This window comes from Lissotriton vulgaris, chromosome 6, assembly GCF_964263255.1.
Source record: "Lissotriton vulgaris chromosome 6, aLisVul1.2, whole genome shotgun sequence".
Taxonomy (NCBI): Eukaryota; Metazoa; Chordata; class Amphibia; order Caudata; family Salamandridae; genus Lissotriton; species Lissotriton vulgaris.
Window position 1 is genome coordinate 47,591,644 of NC_141694.1, and position 19,661 is coordinate 47,611,304.

Here is a 19,661-nt window from a genome sequence, read left to right on the forward strand (position 1 = left end):
TTTTTCTCTATCATATTGTGCGAGGATGGCTCCTAATCCTACGAGACTGGCATCCACTGTTATCTCTGTCTTCTTTTTTGGATCGAAGTAAGCCAGGTTTTTTGCTGACTCTACAGTCCTCTTGATCTCTCGAAATGCCCCTTCACATTGATTGGACCACTGGAAGGGCTGTCCTTGTTTGGTGAGCATCCTTAGCGGGTAGCTTAGCGTGGCGTAGTCAGGTATGTATCTGGAGCAGTAGCTGGCCATGCCTCAGAATGATCGTACATCGCCTACGTCCTCCGGGCTTGGTGTGTCGTTTAGCGCTGCTACCTTTTCTGGGTCTGGTTTCATGCCACTTCCAGAGAATATGAAGTAACTATAACGGGGGAATTTCAATGGTTTTATATGAGTGAAATGTCCAGCTAACTATAACATGTGTCAAACCTATGGTTTTTTCAGTGAATATATATATATATATATATATATATATATATATATATATATATATATATATATATATATATATTACCTTCTGGCGTGTCGCCAGTAGGTATATATAGTTAGGATTTTTTCCCTATGGGATTTTTGAAAATTCTATGTCTAATAACTTTGGCGTTTGTGGACGGAATCGGCTGAAATTTTCAGGAAAATGGCACATTTTGTTTCTGAGCAGCCCCTGAAAATTTGGGGGGGTTTCCTCAAGGGGGGGCCAAGAAAAAAGGGGGGTCCCAAAACGCGTTTGCCCCATGTTAATTTCCATAGGGCGTTTGGCCTCACTTTTAGCTCGAACGGCTGAATGGATTTGCACGAAACTTGGCAAAATTGTAGGGACTGTTAGCCCGATGTGCCTTTGCTAGGTCTCAATATATGTGCTCCAGTGGATTTTGAGAAATTAACGTTCAAAACAAGATATATATCTGTAACAGCGCTCCGGGCTGCGCTCCGGTCCGTGTACTTTTCGCGAAACGGAACTTTGCGATGCGAAGCTGATTGGCTCCCCGGTGTCTGTCAACATTCTAAACAGTCCAGAGCGGCCGCCATCTTATCTCTCGGTAGGATCGAGAGAGAAGAAGAGGTGAAAAACGAAGGGGGAATTTAATGAAAGGGGGCAAGGTATACCCCTCTTGACCCCCTAGGAATGTTGTTGAGGTTATTAAAGGGTCCCGTGGGGGAAATAAAAAAAAAATATTTTTCACGGTAGAAGCGCTTCCCGGGCCGCGAACTGGGCCGCAAACTGGTAGCGAAACGGGAATTCGCCATTTTGTGCTTCGTTTTAATTAAATTACTAGGTATAAGGGTGTGCGGGAGACGTATCCTAATCCCTTATGTTTTCTGAGGGTGGCTGAGGAGGCTCATATAAGTTGATATATGTCTTCCAGCGGCTGTGCGTGCGCCATCTTGTCTCTCGGTAGGATCGAGAGAGAAGAAGAGGTGAAAAACGAAGGGGGAATTTAATGAAAGGGGGCAAGGTATTCCCCTCTTGCCCCCCTAGGAATGATGTTGGGGTTATTAAAGGGTCCCGTGGGGAAAAAAAAAATTGATTTTTCACGGTAGAAGCGCTTCCCGGGCCGCAAACTGGTAGCCAAACGGGAATTCGCCATTTTGTGTTTTGTTTTAATTAAATTACTAGGTATAAGGGGGTGCGGGAGACGTATCCTAATCCCTTATGTTTTCTGAGGGTGGCTGAGGAGGCTCATATATGTTGATACATGTCTTCCAGCGGCTGTGCGTGAGCTTTTTTTTTTTTTGCTGCGTGACGTCTGTTAACGTTCGATTCGATGGAAATCAGGAAGTGTTGACTGCCAATTTGTCAGTGCGATAAAATATTTTGTTATAAATGAATCCTTATTGATAAACATCGTCTGCGCCATCTTGCCTTTTTTCCAATGCCACAATTTTGTCGTGCACGGCAGCCATTTTAGATGCCAGGCCGGTCCCAGGCTATCACCTAGCCCTGCGGATGTAGTTTATGGCCCCAGCTGTAGAGAATCCAGACATGCCAACCCTCCCGATTCAGGCGTGAGACTACTGATTTCAGTGCTAGTCTCCCGCCTCCCGATTTCTGCAAGCAAAAACCCGGGGGTATATTACCAACAACTAGCGATAATTTTTGTCTCTAACTTGTTTAGAGACAAAAATTATCGCCGCACATTGTAAAAGGGGTCGTAGACAACCAGTGACCAAAGACCCTTTTGTGTTGCCCGGCGGTGTCGCCTCTATTACCCACAAAGTATTAATCTATGAAGAAGCAGGCGCTGGAGACTGAAAGGCAGGAAACGAGGGTTTATTCTCTCCGGAGGAGAACACATCAATTCAGACAGCAAGTATCGTCACGAGGTGCTCTAACCGCATCTCTGAGGCCTGGCCTCTTATACACAGGTTTATGATCTTTATTGCACGTAACACATTCTTGCAACACTTTGATATGTGAAAGAACATCCTCGGAATCTCCCCTTCAGGCCCGTTCCCACACATTTACAGTTGAAGCCCCCGCCCCGGTCACAACAGGTGATGATTATCGTGCAGCTGGACATTCCGCCGATTCACGGAATGTGTGGGGTTGATCGGATCTAAGGGTGTTCGATCGACTTGAGGGTCCTTTGATAAGGGGAGGCTTCCTACTGTACGGGGTAATAAACAGTATCCGTAGGGCCAGGTGGTGGCTTGGGAACAAGGAAGACAGACGGGCACACAGGAAAGAGGGGGGTTTGCATCAAAGGGCCTGAGACTATGAAAGGAATGAAGGGAGGTGTCGCGCTGGGAACAGGATGGGATTCTGAGGCAGATCTGCGCTGGAGAGGGGTTTATGACCCAAGGAGAGCGAGGGGGGTTGTCAGCGTGCGGGAGATGCCTGCGAGGCTAAGAAAGAGAGTGAGAGAGAGAGAGAGACGCTGTCTATCAGCGAGGGGCAGAGGGGCCATGGTGCTCAAAATGGCTGCCGCTTACGCGCAAGGCATGTGAAAGCGGGAGTGATCAGTGCGTGGGGGTGCTTGTGTAGGTGGAGAGCCGTGCTGGGGGTCAGGGGTATGCAGAGGGTGGTTCTGGTCAAGGCAGCTAAAGTGGTGGGTGTGTGCGACAAAGAGTGTGGCATCGGGGCAAAAGGGAAGATGGCGCAGATAATGTTCACCAAAACGTATTAATTTTCCACAGTCCTCCCTTTAACATTTCTAAGACATCTTGCAGGCCTATTTCCTATCTATGTCTACTGTTGTGGTCATAAGTAAGGAAGTGAAAACCCAGGTGAAGGAACTGTACATAAACATCACATTTTTTTTTTTTAAATCTTTTCATCTGGTGGGCGGGCTCATCGTTAAGCTTTCTTACAGGAAAGTCATAGTAATGCAATATCAGACAAAAATTATGCAGTGAGAGCGTTAGATACAGATCATAGATGCTTGTAGTCATTCGGAATAGGAGCCGATAAGTTACCACGTAAGTAAGTTCTTTTTGTACTCGGTTGGAGCATAGTCAATTCAATGGTGGTTGGGAGAGAAATGAGACATAGTAAAAACAATAATCAGGGTTCCCAGTGTCTTATGGTCGTGGACCATGATTAGTGAGTTCTCAGCATTCTTTGTCGTCTTCCGTTGGCACTGTTGAGCACCTGTATTACAATTCGTTCTTTAGTAGGAATGTCCATGTGGGTTGAGCCGTTGGAGGTCTGCGGGCAGGAGAGTGTCTTTGTTCTGTTTCGCCAGACCTCATGGGAGAAATGCGTTACGGTTTTGGAGCAGATGCATTTTCTTCCATAATCCAGAGTGTGGTCATTAGAAGGAGACAGAAAAGGATTGTGGTGAAGGGTGCAATTGTCTTTGAGTTGTGGAGTCTGTCTGTTCTTGGGTTTCTGTGGTGGGTATTTCCTGTTGCTTCCATCATCTTCAAGGTGCTCGGTACCGGGCAGAACCACATACTTCGTTTAGCTTCTCTTTGGGGTGACCCCTGGTGGTGTTTTTTTAGGTCACCGTTCTGAGATTTAACACAGTTCGTGGTCTACTTAGTCGGGGCTCCCTCCCTTTTGACGCAGGAAATACCCTTCTCCGGATGGCACAGTAGGATTTAGAGGATTTTGAAAGTTCAGGTGGAGGGAGGGGGGTGTGTGAATAGTCCTTAGGGCAGGTCGGAGGAGGAGGGGATGGAGCAGGGCCAGATCGGGAACAGACCAGGGGGACGGAAAATTTTAGACAGGCGGGTCCATAATCACGTTCAGAGAGCGGGGACTTTTCGGCATGCGTCGAAACAGTGCCTTGTCCTGCGACTCCTTACTGTTGTGGTCTCGCCTTGGCCTCTGTCACTGAGGTTCCACGATCTGCAGTCAGGCCGCGTGCTCCCACATCCGGTCTCTTTCTCCTCCGACAGTGGTACCCTTAAATGAGTTTGAAAAGATAGTTTTTAGAGATTTTGCAGAGGAAGGTAATTACGTAAATCTATTTCTCTCCCAACACCAAGCGACTGGGGTAAACATCCGCTACATTGAGGTCTGCAGCCAACGTATAAACAATTGATGATGGGTTTGCTGGATTCCCAACAACTTCCCTTTGTGGTTATTTCTTTGGCGTTTTGTCGGTTTATTACATTCATTTGTCGTGGTACGAGGTCTGATACCCATTCATTGCATTCGTTTATTACAGTCATGTCAGTTCTTCTGGTAGAGACCCATTTCCCTAGTACGAGTCTTGCAAGGCTAGACCGGTCTTCAGGGTTTTGTATTTTACGGAAAAAGTGCAACGTGTTATTCACCATAGTCTGATAGGCATCCTTCTGAGGAATGAACATAGGCTAAACGATTCTCTATTACATCAATGCGTCCTATCTTTTAGCTAAACATCTTATTTCCAACAAGGTTTACTGCAGCAAGTTCTTTCATTTTTCGATCTAATTTTAGCTTCGTAAACATCATTCTAAATTCTACATAGTTTCTTACAATCTGGCTACTTTATTAAAAACTCGGACTCGTGATGACTGTTCAACCCATCTTTGGGGTGAGCGAGGTCTAATGGGAAACAACTAGGAACATAGCGAACTGGGGCAAGGGACATTTTCCAAACTCCTGTTCAGGGCAACTGATACCAAGCCGGGGGCATTCTGGAAAAACGGGGATGTCTCGATCACTTTTTCTGTTTGGGTATTGAGATAACCTCGGGACGGGGGGAGGTCGCGTTTATCAGAAACATTTTATCATGGATGCCACTGACAAGTAGTTCCCTCAAAATGGGTCAGATTAGAGAACCTTAGTCGTCTTACCTGTCCCTTTCTTTTCGGCCAATCTAGGTTTCATCAATATTTAGCAGAAAAGGAGAGGTATTGACATGGCATCAATGCAATTTTATTAAAAACGAATTTTGTGCAAATACTTGTGGTATTTGGAGCCAATTGGGTGGTACACCAAGTTCGCCAATTAGGTGCCAGTCGTTTAGGGAGAGACAGAGAGAGGGTGATAGAGAGAAAGATAGAGAGATAGATAGAGAGATAGATAGAGAGAGAGAGAGATGTGCAACGATAGGCTAAATGATACACATGTGTCCTGGGAGAGTGACTGTGTACCATTTAGGCTATTCAGTGCATTACCCAATATGAGACGTTTCGGGTCTGTGTTAGGATGTAGAAAGCATGCAGTTTGGGACGGAAGAGCATTAGGTCAGGTACAAGAAGGACGTGCATTGAGTTGGGCGCCCTTTGGTGTCATCTTGCAGCGTTAGTCCGTTTCATGTACCGGGCGTGACGTGGCTCCAGATCTGTTACGATACCCTAATCGCGATTCCATTGTAACCTGCAGAGGGAGAAAAAGAGGGAAAGGGAGGGGGAACAACATTCGAGCATATCAAATGTACGGGCACGAAAGTCCTTTACTTACCATATACCCGTCTTATCCCCTCAGGATATAATCCCTGGGGTCTCGGTTTCCGAAGTCAAAGGGGTGGGCAGTGTGGCAAGGGTGGCGAGCGATAGGTTGTTCATGGGGGAGACGGTCCGAGGGTGGCATTATAGGTCGTGTGTGTGGGGAGAATGCTAAAAAGAAATCAGAGGTGCCTAGCGCGAGGTATCTGGTTTGTAAATGTATCCAGCTATTGGGGATCCTTTAAATCACTCCCAACGCTGTGATGTTCTAGGGCATACCAGTTCTTCGGCTAACCCTGTCCCTTAGTACCTTCGATCATCATACCCTTATGACATTCTAACATTCATACCGTTTTGCTTTTACCCATTCTCCGAAGTCGAGGTCCTTCTTCATGTGTTAGTTCCTGAGCTTAGTCGCATATTTTGGAGGCAGCGTATCATACCTTAGATTCGATCATAAATCCGGGGCCGAACAGCCATTTTTCTAATAACCTTAAAAAGAGAGCAAAATGGTTGTGCACAAAATAGCCCTCCCGCCGATTCCCACATTTACAAAAGTATGTGATACCCATTCATAGTTTGGAAAACCTTTATTTGCATAATCGTTCAGTACGTAAAATGTGAGAGTGCAATCATATTTTGGCTGGACGTGGCGATGGTGGAAGCACATACAGTAGGGGGGTTTGTCGCATAAGAACATGTTAAAAAGGCCTAATTAATTATTTGCAAGTAACTAAAAACGTCTCGTTAAGTGATGAGGGATCAGGGGTATTTTAGTTCATGAATGGGAACACAGTCAAGCTCATTGTAATCACATTTCCTAGATGTATACCGTGGGTGTGCATCATAAGCGACATTATGTACCAGTTACAATAATTATCAAAATAAATCGTTCATTGAAATCAACATTTTGACAGGACCCCTTTCAAATGTTCGCCAAGCGAACCCTCCTCTCCTTTTCGTCAAGTGTGCAAAGGTTCACATATATCTTAGTACATCAAGTCTCATTAGCTAAAGAACACCACCAGGTGTCCGTTAGTTCCTATTTGATACCGGCGCCATTTTGGGCGAGGCCGGTTTAGTCCGGAAGTAGCATCAGGGAAAAAATGTCTCCGACGATTGGCGGTTGGACCAGAGTCCCTTTCGGCAGTTCAAAAAACCTGTGCTAACAGAGGGGCTGGTGGTGTGGACCGTCAATCAAAAAGGGGGAGGGAGGTAGAATCTTTCTTACCGGGTCACGTTGATGCTCAGCCGAAACTTACTCGAGTTCGTTAGCCCATAATGTTCCGGGGTGGTTCAGACTGAAGCTGGTGCAGACACGAGAGCACCACCATCTTGTTGCTATGTCGTGGTCGTTCCAGTTGTTCCCTACCGGAAGCCTGTAGGGGCCGAGGGCTTCTGGGACTCTGGTAGAATCTTCAAAGCTGTGGGGATGTTGTCGGAGGTGGAGGCTCGTGCCCAGGTGGGCAAGTGCCCGAGTTGCAATTCCGGACAAAGTTACTCCAGCGGCCTAGACCCGCCTTCCAGAGGGCCCAGACGCGATTTTGAGACCCTGCAGCCGCCGCCCTTCGTCGTGTCTTTCAGGAGTGGAAGAAACTTCTTGTGGCGACAAAGACAGAACACCATGCTGTTGGAGCAGGACATTTGGTTCGGGGCGCCAGGGTGCAGCTGTGGAGCCTTCACCTGGGGAGGTGAGGGAGGCTCGTCCGTGCCGCCTTCCTCTCCCGGCGCATCCCACGCCGTCCCTTTGAATCAGGGGTGCACATGATGACCACCCTACACCCCTGACTCCGACTCTTGGGGGACCATTGTCTGTCCGGTGCTGCGCAAGTATGCCCGTCGGACATTGTATGTTCTGTGCTGCGAAAATAGGCCCGTTGAACATTGTACGCTCTGTGCTGCGGAAATAGATCCGTCAGGCATTGTACGTCCTGTGCTACGCAAATAGATCCGCCGGACATTGTACGTTCTGTGTTGCACAAGTATATCCGTCGCCCGGCTGGAGGATTTCGGCGCCGGGCCAGGGCTGGGAAACCTCCTACCTGTAGAGGTGGGAGAGGCTCGTCCGCGTCGCCTCTCCCTCCCAGTCCCCCTGCGCCAGTTCGATGGAGGAATTTGTGATGGCCGGACCAGGAGATACGAGAGAGGGGGTCATCGGCATCCGCCCCCCTCCTTACTCGTGGCCCGGGGACGTCACCCCAGGAAGGAGAGTATGGGAAGATCATTTCATGTCGGCCCATGGAGCCTCCTGTACCTTCTCGTCGGCGATTTCCTTTGGTCTATGGCTGATGGCTAGCCCCGCCCCACACGTGCTGTGTGTTTCACCTTCCGGATGGGCGGGACCGTTGACTGGTTACATTTTGAGAACTTCCAGAGTGAGCGTAATATGTTTTGTATTGTTCCTATTAGTACAGTTTACTTTAAAGAATGTTTTACTAGTTTTTCTATTTATCATTGGTTGTGTGTTATCTTTATCGTAATTAAATCCTAAATTATATAACAGATGCTTGGTTTCCTTGAGTCCTTTTTCTAACGGGGGATTGTCTACGCAGGCCTGTAATTGCTTCTGTTTTTCAGAGTGGGGGGGGGGGCAACAGGGGGCAATCAGTCCCAGAACTCTAACATGTCGTTAAAATTGGTCTGACGAAATCTGTGCCATCGAGCATAATCAAACGTGGTGGTTCTATCCGTCCTGTCCGTGTTAGTCTGATTTGTTTTTGTCTCGCGCCTTTTCCCTTTCTGCCGGCCTGTTATTTCTGTCGACCCTCCGCTCGTACCTATGTTCTGTAGAGTCGGGCATTGGGCTTTCCAGTGCCCGAGACATTTACAAAAAGGAAAAATTGGTTTTGCCTTAAATCTGTTCGTCCTGTGCATAGTGTTGGGGGATTACTTTTGGGTCGTTGTGTCTCGGGGTTGTCCCGTCGGCACATCCCTTTACACCGTTCTCTTTTTGTGTCTAATCCTCGGAACTGTGTCGTCGCTGGCCCTTCCTTTTGCCTACCAGACGTTTGGAGGGTTGCCTGTCGCGTTTCTTTACCTACTTTGACTTCGTCCCTTTCCTTTCGTTGCATAGCTTCTTTGTGCCACATACTGAGACTATCGAGCATAATAGGCGTTGTCTTATTATTACAAAGGGCTATTTCTACCATTTCTATTTTGTCTAAATCGAAGGATCCTATCAGTGGCCATTGTTTCTCTTGGTTTGCTTTGGTATACTTGTGCCATAGCTTACTATAGGCTATGGTAATTAATCCATACTTTGTGAACATTTCTTTATTAGGGGTGCCTTCCAGCGGAGCTAGATGGTCCACCTCTAATAGACGGTCCGGGCTGAACCAGCTATCCATCAGTGGGGAGAAGACAGGCATGACGGATCACAATGGGGATAATAGTCAGCACTACCTATCTTATCACTGCGTGCAAAGACTAGACAGAATATTTCTATTCTACGTTGTTTGCATGCAGTGAATACCTCAAGAACCAATATCGGGCAATCAGTGTTTGGTCAATAAATAAAAAATAAAAAAATGGTCAATGGGGAGAATAAGTAGGCCCGCAAAGGTCTGAGTCACCTACCCTTTCACTATCTGCAAAGAGGGGGACCTATTCTTACCTGTTTGCAGACAGAGAATCTCCAGAAAACGATCCGTAACAGTTAATCAATGGGGAGGGGCAATTGATCAGTGGGGGAGAAAGATAGGCACGACGGGTGCGTTACCTATCCTTCACTGCTTGCAAAGGGAGAGCCGGTTGTTTCTCCGTTTGCCGACAGCGAAACTCCAAATAAATTAACAAAGAATAATACTAGTATTTTTCCATCAATCATCAATCATTCCGCAATTCGTCGTGTTTACACGACCTTACCCGGACCGTATGGACAGTTTCTTGTCTTCCGAATCCAGCGCCCGATCGTCCTCTTCCCTTCGTACTCCTCGTGGCACTCCTGATGGTTCCCAGTCAGGACCGTAGATCACTCGAGAGAGGTCCGTTCGGAACCAGTGAAGTTCGGATGATCGGCTGTCAGACGAGGGTCTATCGGACAGGGTACCTTCCGATCGTTGCAGTCGTTCACTCTGTCGTCAGGACCTCTCCCACTGGATCCACGAGTCGCTGATGGGCCCCTCGCTTGGGACGCCAATTGTAAATGGGGTCGTAGACAACCAGTGAACAAAGACCCTTTTGTGTTGCCCGGCGGTGTCGCCTCTATTACCCACAAAGTATTAATCTATGAAGAAGCAGGCGCTGGAGACTGAAAGGCAGGAAACGAGGGTTTATTCTCTCCGGAGGAGAACACATCAATTCAGACAGCAAGTATCGTCACAAGGTGCTCTAACCGCATCTCTGAGGCCTGGCCTCTTATACACAGGTTTATGATCTTTATTGCACGTATCACATTCTTGCAACACTTTGATATGTGAAAGAACATCCTCGGAATCTCCCCTTCAGGCCCGTTCCCACACATTTACAGTTGAAGCCCCCGCCCCGGTCACAACAGGTGATGATTATCGTGCAGCTGGACATTCCGCCGATTCACGGAATGTGTGGGGTTGATCGGATCTAAGGGTGTTCGATCGACTTGAGGGTCCTTTGATAAGGGGAGGCTTCCTACTGTACGGGGTAATAAACAGTATCCGCAGGGCCAGGTGGTGGCTTGGGAACAAGGAAGACAGACGGGCACACAGGAAAGAGGGGGGTTTGCATCAAAGGGCCTGAGACTATGAAAGGAATGAAGGGAGGTGTCGCGCTGGGAACAGGATGGGATTCTGAGGCAGATCTGCGCTGGAGAGGGGTTTATGACCCAAGGAGAGCGAGGGGGTTGTCAGCGTGCGGGGGATGCCTGCGAGGCTAAGAAAGAGAGTGAGAGAGAGAGAGAGACGCTGGCTATCAGCGAGGGGCAGAGGGGCCATGGTGCTCAAAATGGCTGCCGCTTACGCGCAAGGCATGTGAAAGCGGGAGTGATCAGTGCGTGGGGGTGCTTGTGTAGGTGGAGAGCCGTGCTGGGGGTCAGGGGTATGCAGAGGGTGGTTCTGGTCAAGGCAGCTAAAGTGGTGGGTGTGTGCGACAAAGAGTGTGGCATCGGGGCAAAAGGGAAGATGGCGCAGATAATGTTCACCAAAACGTATTAATTTTCCACAACATCGGCGATTTTTATCGCAGATAAACCTTGCTATTAGCAAGGTTTATCGCAAATGCGATAAAAAACGGCCGCAATGCATGAATATCGCTGAAAAGTCAGCGATATTCATGCATTATCGAGCAAATGCTCTTAGCCATGTTATCCACCTCCCATTGGATAACATGGCTAAGAACTGCTCAGGGCAGGTGTTAGCTTTTGGAGATATTCGCGCTTAGCGCGAATATCTCCAAAAGTTGGTAATAGGAGATAGCGATGTTAGGGACTGTTTCCAGTCGCTAACATCTTGGCACGCCCACTTTGCATGTCATTAGTGATAAATATCACTGACATGCAAAGCGGGGCCCAAGATGGTCGCTATCTCCTTTTAGCTGTCACTAACTGGTGTTAGCGACAGCTTGGTAATAGGGAGATAATTTTATCTCCGCTTTCTTGGCTTTTAAAGCCAAAAAAGCGGAGATAAACCCCCTTGATAATATGCCCCACGATTCCTCGGGGGTTTAAGGTGACAGGGCTTGGTATTGTGTTACGTGGTAATTCTTCCAGGAAACGTCAGAGGGTCGATGCAGGGGTTCTAGAAGGGGTGATAAACCATTTAAGCCTCATGAACAAGCGCATGGTCTTTTAAAGATCTGTGAAGTACTCGGGGCGGCGGTGTGTGTGTGTCCTCTTTCAGGAGCGGGCGGGGGCACTGCCAGCAACTTGCCAGGCCAGGCAGTGTTCAACACTTGCAACACCCTTTCTCTGCCTGCTATTGCGCTCCATGCTTCGGAAAGGTAAGAAAAAGAACGTGCATTTGAGTTTGAAATGTCCGATCCTGTAGCAGTACACTTGCAAAGCCCACACATGACAATAACCCGATTCAAGGCCCCATTCACCCGATTTTTAAAAAATATATAGCACTCCAACAAAGTAGGATTATAAAACTTTATTAACTTTTAAATATAACGAACGCAACAAAAACTGTAAATACATTTAAACATTTTTTAACAAAAAAAAACAACAATGGTCAGAAGCTGTCTTTTGTGCGAATAGTCCCAAGGCAGCACAACGTGCTGAGTTCTGGACGGCACCCAGGTGATGTCACCTGGGTGCCGCACTGGTTTTTGGTTTCCTACAATGCAGCTCAGAAAAACAGCGTGGGGCGTCCCGGGTGGTGCGGGGGGAGGCCTCGTCAGTAGCGGTCTGTTGTGCGAATAGTCCCAAGGCAGCAGAACGCGCTGAGATGTGGATGGCACCCAGGTGATGTCCAGTAAACTGCCGCACTGGTTTTGGTATCCTACAATGCTGCTCCGAAAATTGGCGTGGGGCGGCCCGGGGGGGGCGTGGGGGAGGCGGCGTGAACGGGCCTCCCCAGGTGGCGGCCATCCAGCTGAGTTGCGCCCGCTCTTGCGGCTACAGCGTCTCGCTCACCATGTAGTTGACTTCCGCCCACTCTTGCAGTGCAGCGATAGGCGGCTGCCACAGGACTCTTAAAATGGCGGACGGCTCTTCGGTTTTGGGCCTGGTCCACTAAAATGGCCCTGGGACACCTTGGAACTCTGACGCTTGCCTGCCAGGGCTTGGGTTCCATTCTCGAAAGCGTCCCCTCAGCCGTGAAGATTCTACAAAAGTCTTGGGGGCCCTCGACTCCTGCAGGCTTCCGGTGGGGAGCGGCTGCCATGATTGCTCGCGGAATGACCACGACGGAGCCACGAGATGGTGGTGCTCTCATGCTGACGCCAGCTTCAGTCTGAATCATCCAGAAACAAGGTGGGGCTTTCATCGTTTGGGAAAAAAAATGTTCTAAACCAATGAAAAGTGTTATTTTTAGGTCATATGACCAAGCCTTCCATCTTTAGGAAACCAAAAGTAAAATGAACCAATGAAAAGTTTTATAAACAAGTCACATGACCTGTTATGCGGCATAGGGCTACAAAAAGCGTAGAAAATCCGTTGGCACGTGAGGCGGCGTCAGTAGCGGACCGATGTGCGAATAGACCGAAGGCAGCACAACGCGCCGAGATCCGGATGGCACCGAGTTAGTGTCCAGCAAGTTGCTGCACTGGTGTGGCTATCCTACAATGCTGCGCCGAAAGTCGGCGTGGGGCGCCCCATTGGCCAGTGAGGTCGCGTCAGTCAGTGGGGGCTGTGCGTCTCCCCCAAGATGGAGGCTCCTCGGCTGCAGTGGAGCGCCCCTTAGCGTTTCACTCGCCGTCCAACTGAGTTGCGTCCGCACTTGCGGCTACAGTAGGCCGAAGGCAGCACAACGCGCCGAGATCCGGATGGCACCGAGGTGGTGTCCAGCAAGTTGCCGCACTGGTGTGGCCATCCTACAATGCTGCGCCGAAAGACGGCGTGTCCAGCTGAGTTGCGGTCACTCTTGCGGTACAGTGACTCGAACGCGCAGAGATCCGGATGGCACCGAGGTGGTGTCCAGCAAATTGCTGCACTGGTGTGGCCATCCTACAATGCTGCGCTGAAAGACGGCGTGTCCAGCTGAGTTCCGGTCACTTTTGCGGTACAGTGACTCGAACGCGCCGAGATCCGGATGGCACAGAGGTGGTGTCCAGCAAGTTGCCGCACTGGTGTGGCCATCCTACAATGCTGCGCCGAAAGTCGGCGTGGGGTGCCCCGTTGGCTTATGAGGTGATGTCAGTAGTGGACCGATGTGTGAATAGGTCGGAACCAGCACAAGGCGCCAAGATCCGAATGGCAAGTCCTGGATGTTGAGTGCCATAGTTGAGAGTTCTGAGCAGTGCTTGTAAGACTGTCTGAAGCTTATTTGCACCTGCTGCAGCTTCACTATTGCCCTGGTGTGGCCAAAGATCGCACATGACATAGGCGGCCGGCTCCCGAGGTCCGGCGGAACTTTTTTCCTTTTCCTTTTTGCCCCACAATCCGTTTCACCTGAAGACACGACCAGGTCCCTGAATGTGTGCAGGGGGACGTTATTGATTGAATCAAAATGGCGGCTTCACACAAAGCTGACTCAAGCGTTGCTGTTGATGCTATACAGACAAAAATTGGTTTTCAGTTTGTACATTCTTCAGGATTTTTTTTCCATCCAAGGCTGATTGAGAGTTTGTAGAAAAATGGCTTCAGATTTTCCACATACTACTCTTCAACATTCTTCCTAAATGTAACAATGTGAGACTCACTAGGAGAACGGCTGTTTATCTTTCCTTTCAAAATGCTGCCAACAATATTTTCTGAATGGAAGACACCATCTTGTAGCATAAAGGGCCGAAATGGGTTCTGGTCTGGCCGATGGTTGGTGGAGACATTTTGACTATATCTTGGACCTGCCCGGCCTCGCCCAAAATGGCGCCGGTATAAATGGGACTCGTAACTCCTGGTTGTGTACTGGTTGAACAACCTTGATATCACGAGATATGAATGCAGTTTTGATGCTCATGGCGGGCGGGGACGAGAATTGATTGAATATTTTGACATCCCTATTGATATTAAGTTCTGATGTGTTATTGATTACTGTAGTATTGAAAGTTCGAATTAACGTCACCCATGGTACTTGCCCGCAAATGTATATCTAGAAAAAATTTTTGTAACTGGCCCTGTCGTAATTTAATTACAAAATGTACGTCCACCGATTCCGCAACTGTTAGACACCTTAGTTCTTGCAACCTAATGGCCCGCTCGTTACGTTCCTCTATAATGTAAATGTCTCCTCATCATATACGATTTCAGTTTGCTCCGTGGCCGGCCCACGTGGTTATAGGCCCATAATTTGTATACTGACATTTTCACAATAAAGGTTTTTAAAACAAAACATGGTAGTAGTATTTACATTGGTAAAGTTTTTACTTTTAGTCACTGTTTTCGAATCAGTAAAAGGCAAGTGAAATAAAGCAGTCCAATTACATGACGGATAAAAGGTATAATACGTAGGAACGCAGTAAAGATAAATGGTCAAGGGCAGTTGTGTTTTCCACTCCTGCAACATAAAGTGATCGATAAGAATCTGATAATCAGGCGTATCGGCGACTAAGACAGCAGGCCGAGTCTCTTTTACTCAACGGCTCTGTCATGGAACGAAGAAACGCCCTTTTTCTCGAAAAAGGAATATATTTTACTTGCAAGACAGTTGTAAATTTTTCGGGAAAGTACATTAGCCTGGAATATTATAACATATATGTTTAAAAAAAAAAGTTCGAAATCAATAAAAAGCGTATTTTTTAGGTCATATGACCAAGCTTTTCATTATTAAAATAACAAAAGTAAAATGAACCAATAAAAAGTTTTATTAACAAGTCACATGACCTGTTATGCTTACGTTACGCGCTGCGCGCCGCGCCCCGGATCACTTCCGGGTGCGCTAACGCGGCGTGTCATATAACGCATTACGCGACAACGTAGGTCAAGAATATAGTCAAAATGTCTCCACCAACCAGCGTTCGGAACACAACCCCTTTCAGCAGTCCAAAAAGTTCTGTTAAATGACAACAGAGGGGACAGGCAACAAGAACCATCAGTCAAAGAGGGGAGGGCAAGTTCTTCTCTACCGGGTCATGTTGGGGCGCTACCGGAACTGATCGAATTGGTAGTCTACAGTGTTTCTGGATGTTTCAGACTAAAGCTGGCGTCAGCATGAGAGCACTACCATCTCGTAGGTCCGTCGTGGCCATGCCACGAGCAAACATGGCAGCCGCTCCCCACCAGAAGCCTGCGGGAGTCGGGGGCCCCCAAGACTTTTGTTGAATCTTCACGGCTGAGGGGACGCTTTCGAGAATGGGACCCAAGCCCTATCAGGGAAGCGTCCGAGTTCCAAGGTGTCCCAGGGCCATTTTAGTGGATCACGCCCAAATCTGAAGAGCCGGCCGCCATTTTGAGAGTCCTGTGGCAGTCGCTTATCGTTGCATCGCAAGAGCGGGAGCAACTCAACTACATGGTGAGCGAGACGCTGTAGTCGCAAGAGCGGGCGGTAAACAGCTGAATGGCGGAAGAGGCACAGTGTAGCAAAAGCGGGCGGAATGGCAACTAAAATGGTAAAGGGGCGCCTCACTACAGCGTGTCTTCAGGTCAAACGGATTGTGGGACAAGGTCCAGAATAGAAGAGTCATCAAAAGGCAAAAAGTTCCGCCGGACCCCGGGAGCCGGCCGCCTATGTCGGGGGCGATCTCAGGCTAAACCGGTGCTATAAGACTTGGGGAGGGGGTCGGAGCCAAGCGTCTTCTCCGAGTCTGTGCCATCACACCGCCCCTCGGGGGCCTCTGTCAAGCGGTTTAGGGAGGTACCATATCACTATGTTTTCAAATGCAGTCAGGTCCACAAACGACCCTCACTTACTTTGAGAATAGTGAAGCTGCAGTAGGTGGAAATAAGCTTCAGACAGTGTTACAAGCGCTGCTCAGAACTCTGAACTATGGCACCCAACATCCAGAACTTATGCCATTTGAGAATGGCAGTGACATCGAAGCAACTCAGGGACCAAAACCATTAACGTACTTTCACGTATGAAAATCTTACTTGGGGAGGGGGCAGGAGCGAAGCGCCCCCTCCCAGTCCGCGCCACCACACCGTATGTTGAAAATCTGAAGCCATCGTTCTACAAACTCAACCAACCTTGGATGGAAAAATCTAGAAAAATGTACAAACTGAAAACCAGTTTTGGTCTGCATAGCATCAGTAGCAACGCTTGCTATCAGAGTGCATGAGTTTCATGCTCGATAGATTGAGCTAGCCGGATCGGGCAATAAAAAGTATAAAATAGTTATGTAAATAGTTATTTAATAAAATGTTTTACCCTGTTTCTTTGCTGGTGTGTTGTATATATTTTTAATATTTGCATAGGGTTTGTCGTTATTTTGGGCGGGGTGGGTGACGGAGCCGAGCTGTCTTGCAGCCCTCATGGTGTGGAGCTCAGTTCATCTCACTATTTTCGTATTTCTCATGAAGGGTTGTTCCTAATATTTCTATTTTAGCGAGGTCAAAAAGAGATCCAATTAGTGGCCTACTGATTTTGCTCGATTAATTTTATTTTTTTACACGATTTTTCACGATTTTTCACTATCTGCAAAGACTAAACAGATTATTGCGACTTTGTGCTTGTTTGTAAATAGAGAATGAACCAAAGAGAATCAATTGTAAAACAGTAAATGCTTGGATAACAATCAATCAAATGGAGAGACAAGCAGGCACGACGGATTACAACGGGGGTAAAGGCCTGCGTTAACTACCCTTCACTATCTGCAAAGAGAGAGTACTACTAAGAGAAAAGAGGGGAGGGGGGGGGCAGCGTTCAAAGCACATCAGCGTGCATAAACACGAAAAAGTTTTTACCTATCACATACTTGACATTTGACAGCTTTTGATATTTGCTATTAAAAAACCATTGAAATTCACAGAAAAAAACATAGGTTATAGACGATATATAGTTAGGAATTTGCATTTACAAAACCTTATTTTACTCACACAAAACCATTGAAATTCCATATATAGTTAGATGCGCTAACTATATATCGCGCACCAGCAATCCACTGCTGATGATGTCACATATTACATCATTCATGACATGGTTAGTGACATCACTGATGACATCACTGATGACATCTCAAATGACATCACTGATAAAATCACTGATAACATCTCATTTGACATTACTGATCACATCACTGATGATATCATTCATGTGATAATACCATGAACCTCTTCAGACTCTAATATAACCTTAGATACAATCAGTGTAAACAGACAGTCACAGACTGTCACTCATCCATGGAGTTACTCACACACCTAGTCAGTTATTCAAAAAATCAATCACACCTCCATTTTTACAGTTATACACACCTTACTTATTCAAACATATACTAACACATATTTACTCTCTTATACAATCCCTGATACATGTTCACAATGATCCATACAGCCACTCACACATTCACTGGCTCTTATGCACAGTTATTTATATATGTCAACTCTCACATGTACTGTGTTTTACATATGTACTTACTTTGACATGTAGCACTGAGATATCCATTCACTCACCAATACACTCATGCACAGTCAACCGCCCATACAGCTGTTTCCACATGCAGTTTTGAACCCATACATATAGTGAATCAACTACTCACACATCTATGTACAGAGTCACACACCTCCCAGCCACCCATACACACACACTCAGTGTCCCATACAAATACTTGGACAACCAATCAATAACCCATACAGTTACTCATATAGCTACTGATCAACACATGCAGCAGTTTGTAGAACAACAGATATAATGATGCACAAATTAAGATAGTTTAGTCACTAACCCATGCACTCATTAAGACACATTTAATCATTCTCTCATACAGTCAGTCATGCACCTACTAAATCCTTCTTCCAGACACTTATACATCCACTCATTCTTCAATATGTAAGACATATTTTAACTTTACAGAAACATACAGTCACTGGATGTTGTCATCAGTGATGTCATTTGAGATGTCATCAGTGATGTCATCAGTGATGTCACTAACCATGTCATGAATGATGTAATATGTGACATCATCAGCAGTGGATTGCGGGTGCGCGATATATAGTTAGCGCATCTAACTATATATGGAATTTCAATGGTTTTGTGTGAGTAAAATAAGGTTTTGTAAATGCAAATTCCTAACTATATATCGTCTATAACCTATGGTTTTTTCTGTGAATATATATATATATATATATAAAATATATATATATATATATTTTTTTGTTCCACAAAAAAAAATGCTTACATGGACATTATAGTGTGGGTTTGTGAAATTCACACTTATTTTGGTTGAGTGTGAGGTTGGCTTCCATCAGCGCCTGACAGACCTGATCTACTGCTTTGTTGTGTTCTTGAGTCATTGCTCCATATATGAGGATGTCATCGCTATAGTTTAGGACCTGTGGAATGTGATGTATTGTTCTCCTGATGGCCTCTTGGAATATTTCCGCTGCTGATGACACCCCGAAACGTAGTCTTTTATATCTGAATAATCCGAGGTGTGTCGAGAATGTTGTGATGTATCTCGACCTTTCGTGCAGTTCTAGTTGGTGGTATCCTTTATTGAGGTCTAGTTTTGAAAAGATTTGGCTCCATTGAGTGAAGTGATCATGTCACTGATGTGAGGACCTGGATGTCTTTCTCTCTCTCTATTGCTGTGTTGGGCGCTCTCATATCCACACACAGACGGACTCGGCTGGTTTCTCCTTTCTTTGGGACTACCACGACTGGGGAGACCCATGGGGTTGGTCCATCTGTTCTCTCGATGATATCGGCTTCTAGCAGGTCTTGGAGTTCCTTCTCCACGGCTTCTTGCAGGTGAAACAGGATTTTTCGGTGGTGTTGTGCCACCAGTGTGATTTGTTCGTTTATATGTAATTTTATTTGGCAGTTCTTCATTTTCCCCAGGCCTTGAAAGAGCTTGGGGAATTTCTGGATGAGTGCTGGTTTGTCAGTGACTCTGAATAAGATGTTCACCAATTTCAATCGTTCTGCAGTGGCTAGGCTCAGGAGGCAGTCGGCTTCAGGCCCCTCAATGACATGGATGTAGGCTGATATTGTGCGATCTTGGTATGACAGTTCGGTCGCGAACTTCCCAAGACACGTTAGTAGCTTCTTGGACATCCACGTATACACTTGTACATGGGCATCAGCCAGTTTTGGCGGTGGTTTCATGCGTTGGTATTCTGTTACTGGTAGGTAGTTTAGCGTAGCCCCACTATCTAGCACGAACTTGGTGGGGTGAGA